Consider the following 12,448-nt stretch of genomic DNA (forward strand, 5'->3'; position numbering starts at 1 on the left):
GGGGGGTAAACATGCCGATCGCGACAGGTTGTGTATTTGAGTTTCATAGACTTGTCTTCATTTAGATTCTTTACAATTGACAAAAATTACGTATCCTTCGAAAGACCCATGGGTTGGATCCATTATTTTTATTTTAACATTTATATTCTTTTCAGTATTAATTTATAACCCGGATTTGTTTTCAATTCATGGCATTTGATCAGCGGTATATATACTACTGTTTTCTTTATACATATCAATCATAACTACTTATACACAATCTTCTGACTTCAGACAGGCACATTCAGATTGTGACGTGATTAAACAACCAACCCCCCTTCTCACAAGGGACAGTTATGTAAAAAAAACAATAAACCAACAATACGAACCTCCGAGGAAAATTCAAAACGGAAATTTAGTAATCAATTGGCAATTTTAAAAGCTCAAACACATCAAAAGAATGGATTACAATTGTCATATTCTTGACTTGGTACAGGCATTTTCTTAAGTAGGAAATGGTGAATTAAACCTGGTTATTTTATCTAGATCAACCTCTCACTTGTTTGACAGTCGCATAACATTACATTGTATTGACAACAATTTGTGAACAAAACAAATATACATAATAGGTAAAAATGTCATAAAATAGACAAAAATCAATCAACACTGTGGTATAATCTTAATCACTAAAAAAACAAATGAATATGTATCAAAGACACACATCAAGGCATATATACAAGGCATATTTGACTGATTTTTTGGCTCTCCCTCGACACCATTTGCTAGTATGGTCTTGAGGAAACGATGATAGTTCGTCGGAAGTGGACGATAAATGGCTGACCCGTGTTAAAAGAGATCCATATATCTTGCACGTAAAAAACATCCTTGTAGATTTCGAAATAAAGCAGACTAATACCGCTACAAGGCAGCACTCGCACCCGCAAAATGGAAAGGGATTAATATAAGTTGCAAAACTTGTTTCCCAATCCACTTTTAATAAATATGTTTAAACTAAACTAAAAAAGGGACGAAATATACCAGAGGGACAGTCAAAATCATAAATCGAAAATAAACTGACAACGCTATGGCTAAAAATGAAAAAGCAACAGACAAACAATGGTACAGATGACACAACATAGAAAAAATAAAAAATAAACAACACGAACCCCACCAAAAACAAGGGGTGACTACAAAGCATATTTGAAAAACAAAACATCGAAAGACAAGAATACAAAAAAAATACCGTAGCACACTGACGGGATGTATAAGTACAGATCCACGTCATATGTATCAATGAAATACAAAAATGCATATAGATATATATGTAGGACTCTAAAGTGCGAGGGGGACGCTAAAGTACGATGGACACGCTAAAGTGCGATGGTCTGCGCTAAAGTGCGATGCCTGTATACGCTAATGTCCGATGGTCCGCGAAAGTATAGACGAAAAAAACGTAGTTTGATTATGACGTTAACAGTCGTTAACACAAACCAAATATGTACAATATTCAACATGCCGGAAGATAAAATTGAGAATGCTGACGTTGCAATTTACTTTGTGGTTGTCCCATTGAAAGTATTGTCGATTTTATTGAAAAGTTATGTCGGTTGAATAAAGTTTGAAGCGTAAATTATAAATTGTCGACTAAAACATCAATTTGTACATTGTTGGTAAATATAGCATGTTTTAGTACTCGCTACGAAAAAAAACGAAAGCTCAACGAACTCCGCATCTTCATTAAAGCTTTCTACAAATTAAATACATTTTACTTATTCCAACAATTAACAAATTTTGTAGTTGTAACTGACGACTTTAAGGGGAGGTGTTTACATTTATATTTTTAAAAAACTGTGTGAACAGCAATCTGCATGTACATTAATATCGAATACCTCCGAATTGTTGAAAAATCATTTACAGGAAATATATTATTTTGTGACATCTAGATTACATTCCTAGCAATTATTACGTGGTCAGTCTTCTAAATTTAGAAACAATCAAATAAGCTTACCAGTAAAGCATAAATATAAAAAAAAAAAGATGTCGTATCGTTTCCAATGAGACAACTCTCCTCAAGATAAATCCTATCACTTGCTATGGTATACCTTAGCATACTAAGTTTTGCAAAAAGACTTGTTTTTTTAATATCCATGTATTAAATTTTTCAAGCCCTCGAATCTAACCCCATTGTTCAATCGCACTTTGGCGTGCTATACCATTGTACTTTAATTTGTACTTTAGCAAACAGTCATCCATCGTACTTTAGCGTGAGACACAATCGCACTTTAGCGTATACCAGCACACTTTAGCGTGACCATCGCACTTTAGAGTACCATCGCACTTTAGAGTCCTACATATATATACAAAGCACATTAGCAAAATGAAAATCAAAAATTCAAAAATTGTACCATAGAACAACAAGAGTGCACACGCTGAAATGTCTCGCCTTCTATACTAATCATTGATATTATGTTGATAGTCCTAAGTATAAAGCTTAGTTTTATTACAACTGTCTCATAAACTTAACATTAACCAAGATAACTAAACAAAGACCAATGAACCTTGAAAATGAGGTCAAGGTCAGATGAACCATGCCAGGCAGACATGTACAGCTAACAATGCTTCCATAAAACAAATATAGTTGACCTAATACTTATAGTTTAAGAAAAATAGACCAAAACACAAAAACTTAAGACTGAGCAATGAACCGTGAAAATGAGGTCATCGTCAAATAAAACCTGCGCGACTGACATAAAGATCATAAAATATTTCCATACACCAAATATAGTTGACCTATGGCATACAGTATCAGATAAAAAGACCAAAACTCAAAAACTTAACTTTGACCACTGAACCATGAAAATGAGGTCAAGGTCAGATGACATCTGTCCGCTAGACATGTACAACTTACCATCATTCCATACAACAAATATAGTAGACCTATTGCATAAAGTATGAGAAAAACAGACCAAAACACAAAAACTTAACTATAACCACTGAACCATGAAAATGAGGTCAAGGTCAGATGACACCTGCCAGTTGGACATGTACACCTTACAGTCCTTCCATACACCGAATATACTAGCCCTATTGCTTATAGTATCTGAGATATGGACTTGACCACCAAAACTTAACCTTGTTCACTGATCCATGAAATGAGGTCGAGGTCAAGTGAAAACTGTCTGATGGGCATGAGGACCTTGCAAGGTACGCACATACCAAATATAGTTATCCTATTACTTATAATAAGAGAGAATTCAACATTACAAAAAATCTGAACTTTTTTTTCAAGTGGTCACTGAACCATGAAAATGAGGCCAAGGACATTGGACATGTGACTGACGGAAACTTCGTAACATGAGGCATCTATATACAAAGTATGAAGCATCCAGGTCTTCCATCTTCTAAAATATAAAGCTTTTAAGAAGTGAGCTAACACCGCCGCCGCCGCCGCCGCCGTAGCCGCCGCCGGATCACTATCCCTATGTCGAGCTTTCTGCAACAAAAGTTGCAGGCTCGACAATAAAACTATGACTGGATGTATAAGTACAGAGTCATGCCAAATGGATATCTCCAAAAACATACTAAACAGTAAAAATTATATGCATAAAAACAAAATACATTTCTTTACGGCTACATGTTTTATATATATAACGGTCTTTTTAAATTTAAATGAGATGAAGTATTACCCATTGAATTCCTTATTGCACGGACGACTTTGGCAGTCAGTATATAAGGAAGATTTGAGGTGTGTTTGACCAATGCGACGCTCGTTACAAGATAGTAAGGACTAGGTTAGTTTGGTATACTATTCGCCATCTTGGATATGTCAGATACAGAAAGCTATTTTCATCTTAACAGTCACACTTATACTGAATGAGCAGGTTCTACGTACGGCGAATTTACTGCGCATCTCCATAATTTATGATTTTAAGGACTTCATAGCTAAGGCCCCCAGAAAGCAGAAAAACATGGTTGGTAGATGGTTAGATCCCAGAGCACCGTTTAACGGCTTTCAGTCCAGCTTTGGACAAGGATACAACGCTGTTATTTCAACTGCAATTTGCCAGAACATATTGCCTACTTAGTAGTACCGTCCCGTTTCATTTCAGCTTTAGAGAAGACAGCCTACCACAGTGACGTTCCAAAACACTTGAGACAGTTATTGAGCAAGTTGAGTATAATTTACTGATTCTAATTGATCATGTTGATACAGAAAAAAAAACAAAAAAAAAAACAATTGTTTCGGTTAAAATCAGACTTAAAAGTCCATTTATTTTTGGAAAGATACATTGATAAATAGAAAATTTAATCTTACTACAGACAGTTATGTTTTAAAATATAACAGATCAGCAATATATAAACCATACAGTTTTACAGAATCAGCGATTTCGAACCCTTTGCAGAAAAAACTTATTATTGAATTATCAGAACCCCATCACTGTGTCAATAGATTATCTGTAGCTATGTCAAACAGTAATAAATCTAGGTTTACTTTAGAGTAACGTCATGTTAACAAATTTATAGCAAAACGAAGGCTTTAATTGACCAGAGGGTATCATCGTGTGTACACATGTATATACATCCGGATTATTTCACTTATTTGGGATTTTATTGGAGAATTAATTCAGTTACCATATACTTGAAATTTACATTTTTTCCTTCAGTTAAACAGTTCTGGTTACATATTTTTTTTTTTTTTTTTTTTTTTTAAACCAAGACCTATAGTAAAATACTGGTTATCTAAGGATATAAAAGTAATTGTTTATTTAGACGTCGGATAGATATGTGATAAATTGAACATATTGTACTAAACTGTCATTAATACTACAAAATGAGTTTTTAGAAGCAATTATTTCTAGTTAAGGAGAAAAACTGAGGATAAATTTGTGAATTTATACTTCCATAACCTAGATGTACAAATGTAGTTAGTATATCACAAATTCAGCAGTATGAAGCCAAATTACAAGCACTTGCATTCTCCTATTAAAAGACATTTTTAAAACATAATATAGATTTATCTGATCTTGGGTACTAAGAGAATTTAACGAGGAAGCAGATTTATTTAATTTTTCAGAAAAATCTTTGATTTTGATGATTGGATGTAAATTTTAACATTTTGTTTATATATATATATATATATCTTTTTTTTTTTTTAAGAAATCCCGTGATCTTTTACGTGGGTCGTTTTTGCAAAGTAGTATTAACTACAAGGTCAAACAATTTTATCTGCTTTACTGGACACCTGACTCTGTTGCATTTGTTTGGTCTTTTGATTTGAATTTGTTTGTAGAACCCTGAGGTAGCACCAGTTCATATTATCTACAAAACTTAACCATATTATTTATTGTAAAGCTAAAGGTACGTTGTAAGTACCGAAATCTACATCTGCTTCATTTGGGGTAATAGTTTTCAGAATTGACCCTATAATATTATGATTTATTTTATGAAAACGTTGTTCCGTAATGATGTACTGATATGGAAATTTGAAGGAGGACTGTACTCTCTGATATATGGATTATTGGTATGAAAACGTATGGTTACATATAAATATTTTAAAGATAGCTATACTTCTTTAGAGAGGACTGTATTCTTTAGTATTAGATAGATATTTTGCATGAAGACGCTTGGTCACGTATAAATAGTTAAAGGAGAACTGTTATCTTTTAGAGAGGATTGTATTCTTCAGTATATGAATAATTTGCATGAAGACGTATGATTAAATAATATAAATATTTTAAGGAGAACTTTACTCCTTCAGAGAGGACTGTACGTTTTAGTATATGGATAATTTTCATGAAGACACATGCTTACTTATAGATATTTAAAGGAGGACTGCACTCCTAAAGAGGGGACTGTACTCTCTAGTATAAGGATAATTTGCATGAAGACGCATGGTTTCTTATAGATACTTAAAGGAGGACTGCACTCCTAAAGAGAGGACTCTGCTCTCTAGTATATGTTTAATTTGCATGAAGATATATAGTTACATATAAATATTTTAAGTAGAACTGTACACCTTTAGAGAGGACTGTACTCTCTAGTATTTGGATAATTTGCTTGAATACATGTATACGTTTACATATTAATATTGTAAGGAGGACTGTACTCTTTCAGAGAGGACTGTACTCTCTAGTATAGGATAATTTGCATGAAGACGCATGGTTACTTATAAATATTTAAAGGAGGACTGCACTTCAAAAGAGGGGACTGCACTCTCTAATATATGAATAATTTGCATGAAGACGCATGTTTACTTATAGATATTTAAAGGAGGACTGCACTCCTAAAGAGAGAACTGTACTCTCTAGTATTTAAATAATTTACTTGAAGACGCATGGTTACTTATAAATACTTAAAGGAGGACTGCACTCCAAAAGAGAGGACTGCACTCTCTAGTATATGAATAATTTGCATGAAGACGCATGTTTACTTATAGATATTTAAAGGAGGACTGCACTCCTAAAGAGAGAACTGTACTCTCAAGTATTTAATTACTTAAAGGAGGACTGCACTCTCTAGTATATGTTTAATTTGCATGAAGACGCATGGTTACTTATAGATATTTAAAGGAGGACTGCACTCCTAAAGAGGGGGCTGCACTCTCTTGTATATGAATAATTTGCATGAAGACGCATGTTTACTTGTATATATTTAAAGCAGGACTGCACTCCAAAAGAGAGGACTGCACTCTCTAGTATATGTGTAATTTGCATGAAGACGCATGGTCATTTATAGATATTTAGAGGACTGCACTCCAAAAGAGGGGACTGCACTCTCTAGTATATGAATAATTTGTATGAAGACGCATGGTTACTTATAGATATTTAGAGGACTGCACGCCAAAAGTAACGATTGTACTCTATAGTATATGAATAATTTTCATGAAGACGCATTGTTTTAATACATATAATTTCTTACTGTACTCCTTTAAAAGAGGACTGTACTCTCTAGTATATGGATAATTTGCACGAAGACGTTCGGTCACATATCAATATTTCGAGGAGGACTGACAGTCTGTACTCCTTTAAAGAGGAATTTTCTCTAGATTATATTTATTTTGCATGAAGACTTATTGTCACAAATAAATATTTTGAGGACTATACTCCTTTAGAGAGAGCTACTGTATCCTCTCTAGTATATGGATAACGTGCATGAAGGCGTATATGGTTTCTTATAAATAATTCGTACTGATGAACTTTATTGATACCGATCTAATTATAGTTAATTTCTATCTATACTGATATCTGATCGTATTAGGATTTTATAAGTATAGTTTATATATATATATATATAGTCAATCAAGGGCTCTTCTTTTATTGATTTGAAACGTTATTATTTTTTATTCTCATGTATTTTATAGATACGTGTACTACAACAGACGGATGCTACTGAAAAGATTAAAAAAAAATTCAGGAACCACAGTTATTTTTCCATGAAGGCTCTGTAATCGGCTCCTAACAAATAAAGTAGAAAGTTCGAAAGCTGCCGCCAAAAACAAGAAATATGACAATTCGTGTTTAAAAAATTTCAACACTGGTGTTTTTAAAATATAATTGTTGTCATTAAATTGCCGTTGTTCAATTTACTGGGAGGTCTTATTTAACAAAAAGTCTCTTCATCAGTTATTTTTTCATGAAGCATATTTTTTACAGTGTTAATTGGCACACAAACACCATCGTAAGCTTTACCCATTTGCAGAGAAATTAGTATAATTTATATATATTTTTATATATTTACAGAACCCCCTTTGCCATGCGATCTTGTAACGAACGCACAACCCTATCCTGTGTTTGGTATTTCTTCTACGATATATAGTTAAGACAAAATTTATTTTCGGAGGAGTGAAACGAGGGAGTAAATAAATACATTTCTTTACGGCTACATGTTTTATATATATAACGGTCTTTTTAAATTTAAATGAGATGAAGTATTACCCATTGAATTCCTTATTGCACGGACGACTTTGGCAGTCAGTATATAAGGAAGATTTGAGGTGTGTTTGACCAATGCGACGCTCGTTACAAGATAGTAAGGACTAGGTTAGTTTGGTATACTATTCCCAACCCTCCCACCCTTTTTATATGTTACCTTATCGTTTCTATTCGACTTGTGTATGGTGAATATTGATTCATTTATGTATGACTATTGTATATATTTATGTTGAACATGTTGAATTAAAATGCGATCTTGTAGCGAACGCACAACCCTATCCTGTGTTTGGTATTTCTTCTACGATATATAGTTAAGACAAAATTTATTTTCGGAGGAGTGAAACGAGGGAGTAAATAATTGAAGAATATTATAACACGTTATTAATGCAAGATGATAAAGAACGTTCGTACCCAGAATCTATAATTCAAAACCATCGAGTATTTTTTTATGAAGTTGATACGGAATATTTATCAATAAGGTTTTTGTAACTTCCGATGAACTGTTTTAGAAAAAGAATCAGGCGTTCTTCGATATACCCCCTGGTTAATCAACTTTTAGATCAGACGTTGGTGACGTTTTAGAATGTTTTAGTAGCACATGCAAGCTCTTGAATACCACATACGCTGGGAAATATATATCCCAAATGCAGGTAAAGTTATAAAACAGTACAACATAGGAACGAATTATTAACTCCAGTTGATAAAGGCTCAACTCATCAAATCGACACAAAGCAGTAACACATCTAACCAAAAATACAGTCCGTTTTTTGTCATAATAGACTTCAGTTGTTAATTATAACCAAAAGTATAAATAGCAATATAAATATGAATATTAGTATTATTTATTTTAAACATCAAAAGTATCTTTTTCTATTGTAAACTGAAATGTTCAAAAACCAACTTTACCTAGAAAATTATTATAGCTATCTTTAAGATTATACAACAGTTTTACCCTGTTTAGAAAAATTTGTCATGGTCATAGGCTTTTTGCAAAAGATTGATGATATACTTGATATACAGATATGCTACGTTTTGTTCGACAGGATTGAGTTTGAACGATTGAATCAAGTATCTAGAGGCTGAGCAATGATCATGTTGTATCGAACAACAATATATCATAAAATTAAGTCCTCTAGACTGTTCTGCACCTGATATCTTAGAAACGCAGTTTTTCATTTTTTCTAGAACCTTTTTCTTTTCCTCGTTCTTGGAACCGTTATTCACATGCCAAATAAATTCAAGAAGTAGTCCATAAAGGAGTGGGTGAAAACTAATTTTCTTCTGGCTATTGTCAATGCACAACTCCAATGCCGCTGGTTTCGGTAAAACTGGTAATTCTGCAGGCATAAATGTAACGTCGAACCAACACCGCTCCCAAACAAGTATAAATGCATTGTATCCGCCAACAACATGGCCCTCTTCTTTCAATTGTTCGAATTCTTCAGTTGTTTTGTACGGATCTTGGTCAATTAGGTCTTTGTTTATGATTCTGTTGTACATGGCTATTTCATGAACTTTGTAGATAGGTGAGATGTTTTCAAACGCTTTAATAGTGTTGTTTAATGTTTGTTTAACGTACTGGCTGTAGTTTTGCATAAATAAATGATTATCCGGGTGGTCTGTTACAGTCCGTATAACATTTAGGCACTCTTCCTTTATCCCATCATCTAGGTAGCACGTCGCAATACGAAGGCAAGTATGTGTACGGTCTCCTACAAGACTCATCTTCATGTATTTTAGATATTGTCTACGTTCAGTCGTGTCAGTTGTGTCTTCAACAGTTAACTTCTTTTCTTTTAGACGGATATATTCCAGTATGCCCATGCAATTTTGCAAAAGCTTGATAAAAGGCTGTGCATACATTACTGTTGTCAGTTTCTGCATGGCGTCTTTACATCGGGATAAACTTGTTTTTGTACTATATCCGTCGTATAGTTTCCAGAATGAATGCACACTAGTAGCGTGATACTGTTGTGCCATCGATATTCTTATTCGAAGCCATTCTTCAATTAAAATTTCCTGACTAATTGCATTCAAAACGGGAAGTGCAGTGTTTTCGTACATTTTGTATATTGACAAAATTACACTGATGCCAGCTTTGGGGTCTTCAAGAAAACTCTCCAGGTATTGTCTGGTTCTGGTTTGTATGTCACCCGAAAATTCAGTCGAGATGAACTGATTTCGTTCCCTGATAAAGTAGTTGGGAAGAAAACCTTTTTCAACAAAATCTTTCAGTTTTGAAATGCAAAAGCAAACACAACACAATAGATTTGATGGCTGCCAAAATTCATCAGATGTTTCTTCCAGACTCCAAAACATAATAGTTTTCATTGTATATGATGTTATGTTTTTCCCAGCTACTTTTGAAAGCTGACTTGTTTTCAATAATTTTAAAAGCATAATGCAGTGAATTTGTGTTTCGTTGAAAGACTCAATTATTAACTGTTCGGCACTGTTAAAGGATACTCTCCATTGAACCTCACTCTCTTCAGATTCTTTACTTCCAACTCCAGCAAGGAAATAACCTGATTTGATTATATTGTCATATTGTTCTTCTGTCGGCCAATTGTAAGACCTTTTCCTTTTCGTCCACTCGGAAGCCTCTGCAGGCCATTTGTCGCCTTTTAGGCAAAAAACGAAATCTGTATCCTCTATTCCATAGTCACTCTCCCTTTCGAAATCTGCAACATTAATAGGTGTGGTACTACCTGTTTGTCGAAAGAATGAAGCGATATCTCGGGGAAACAGTTCCGTATTGACCGCTGGACCATGAATAGTTAAATCGTTTGGGCAGTGCTTTTTGAATTCAAGACTTTTTTCTTTCAAAGTATTTTTTAAGAAACTTGTGCGACCCTTTTGATGACAACAATCTCGTAGATCGCTTCGAATTTGTGAGACAGCTAGCTTTGCATAGCCAGGACATGTCTTGTCTGGTACTCGTAAAACGTGATTAAGTGTTGGATAGGAAGCTTCCACGACATCCTTTTCATTTATATGTTCATAAACCTTAAAGTCAGAGGAAATCAAGATAATATCTGTGTCACCTGAAGACAGGTGTTTATATTGTCGATCAATTGCTGTCCCTAACCCTTCAGCAGTGCTTCCAACAATCATAGCCTGAGATTCATTTCGAAAATTGTCAATAATGTTCCCTATCTTGTTAGCATAGTTTGCCTCGTTCTGACGTAAGTTCACCAAGGGCAATGATGTACCGCATGCTTTCAAAATAGTTGGCAAATGTAATTCAATTAAGTCCATAACTGAAAAAAATATTCAATCATCCATTTCTTATGCAAATATTCATTTCAGCTTCATGTGTTCTTTTGATAAGGTTGATAATACGTTTACAGATTAGATAGATATGTCATTGGGTTTGTACTAATAAGAGCAACACGACGGGTGTCAAATGTGGAGCAGGATCTGCTTATCCTTCCGAAGCACCTGTAATCACCCCAGTTTTTGTGGGGTTCGAGTAGCTCTGTCTTTAATTTACTATGATGTGTGTTGTGTACTGTTAAAATTGAGAATGGAAACGGGGAATGTGTCAAAGAGAAAACAACCCGACCGAAGAGTGTGGTTGTCTTTGTCATTTATATAGACATGGCTTTGTCAGTTTATTTTTTACTTGTAAGTTTGAATGTCCCTTCGCCTCTTTTTTGATATCGTTACAGTTATGTTTTTTTGACATTTTATTGACGGTAAATATCTTACCAAATATAAATGAAAGATCCTTTCGATGTCATTTATTCCTTCCGCCTTATTCAATCCTAGTCTCGTTTGAACAGGTTGAAGTTTTAAATTGAATGTTAAAATAGCTGTGTACATAGCGTAAATAATTGGTTTTATATCGACTATAATATACACAATGGTAGTTTAAAAAAATATATAAAGCATAAAGATCGATGTATAGGCTTACAGATTTAAAAATGTACTCAACTTATTAAAAAAAAAAGTTGTAACAAACAGGAACCTATTTCAAAGTCAAGCATTCAGGAAACATTTCCACGATTAAATGCAAAATTATATGAAAAATGTTTCTTTGTAAATTATGACATATATAGAAAAAAGGAGATGTGGTATTATTGCAAATAAAACAACTATCCACCAAAGTTCAAACAAAGTGGACGTAAGCTATTATTGTATAAATCTTTTTTAAAAGTAAAACTCTACCAGCAGATGTATCAACTTAGAACAAATACCAAACTCCAAGGTTAATTCAAAAAGTGCGAGTCCATAAAACACGACAATAACCAAACGCACTAGAATAAGTCAATCATACCAACGATACCCGTTTCGAAGTAGGGTTGTCTTTCTTTGTATTTTAATGTGCTTTTCCGTATGAGATGACAAATTTACAATTTGTCTAGACGCTTGGAGGTCAGAATTGGTATAAATTAATTCATGTACTGTGACAATAAACTAACCATAGACACGAGGCTTAAACATTTGTACTGCAGACACGGGTTTAGTCTATAAATCAAAAGATTCATCAGTGATCTATGCAAGTTCAATATTGCATATACTATCATATTTAGCAC

General features: G+C 33.8%; 1 long non-coding RNA gene across 1 annotated transcript; it reads right to left on the bottom strand.

Moving 5' to 3' along the window:
* Positions 1 to 8,731: 8,731 nt before the first annotated feature.
* LOC143075576 (uncharacterized) lies at positions 8,732 to 11,746 on the bottom strand. Its single transcript, XR_012978351.1, has 2 exons — positions 11,622 to 11,746; positions 8,732 to 11,170 (listed from the first exon to the last, which is right to left on the bottom strand). It is a non-coding gene; the product is annotated as an uncharacterized LOC143075576 (long non-coding RNA).
* Positions 11,747 to 12,448: the final 702 nt, after the last annotated feature.

Source organism: Mytilus galloprovincialis, chromosome 5 (assembly GCF_965363235.1).
Source record: "Mytilus galloprovincialis chromosome 5, xbMytGall1.hap1.1, whole genome shotgun sequence".
Lineage (NCBI taxonomy): Eukaryota > Metazoa > Mollusca > Bivalvia > Mytilida > Mytilidae > Mytilus > Mytilus galloprovincialis.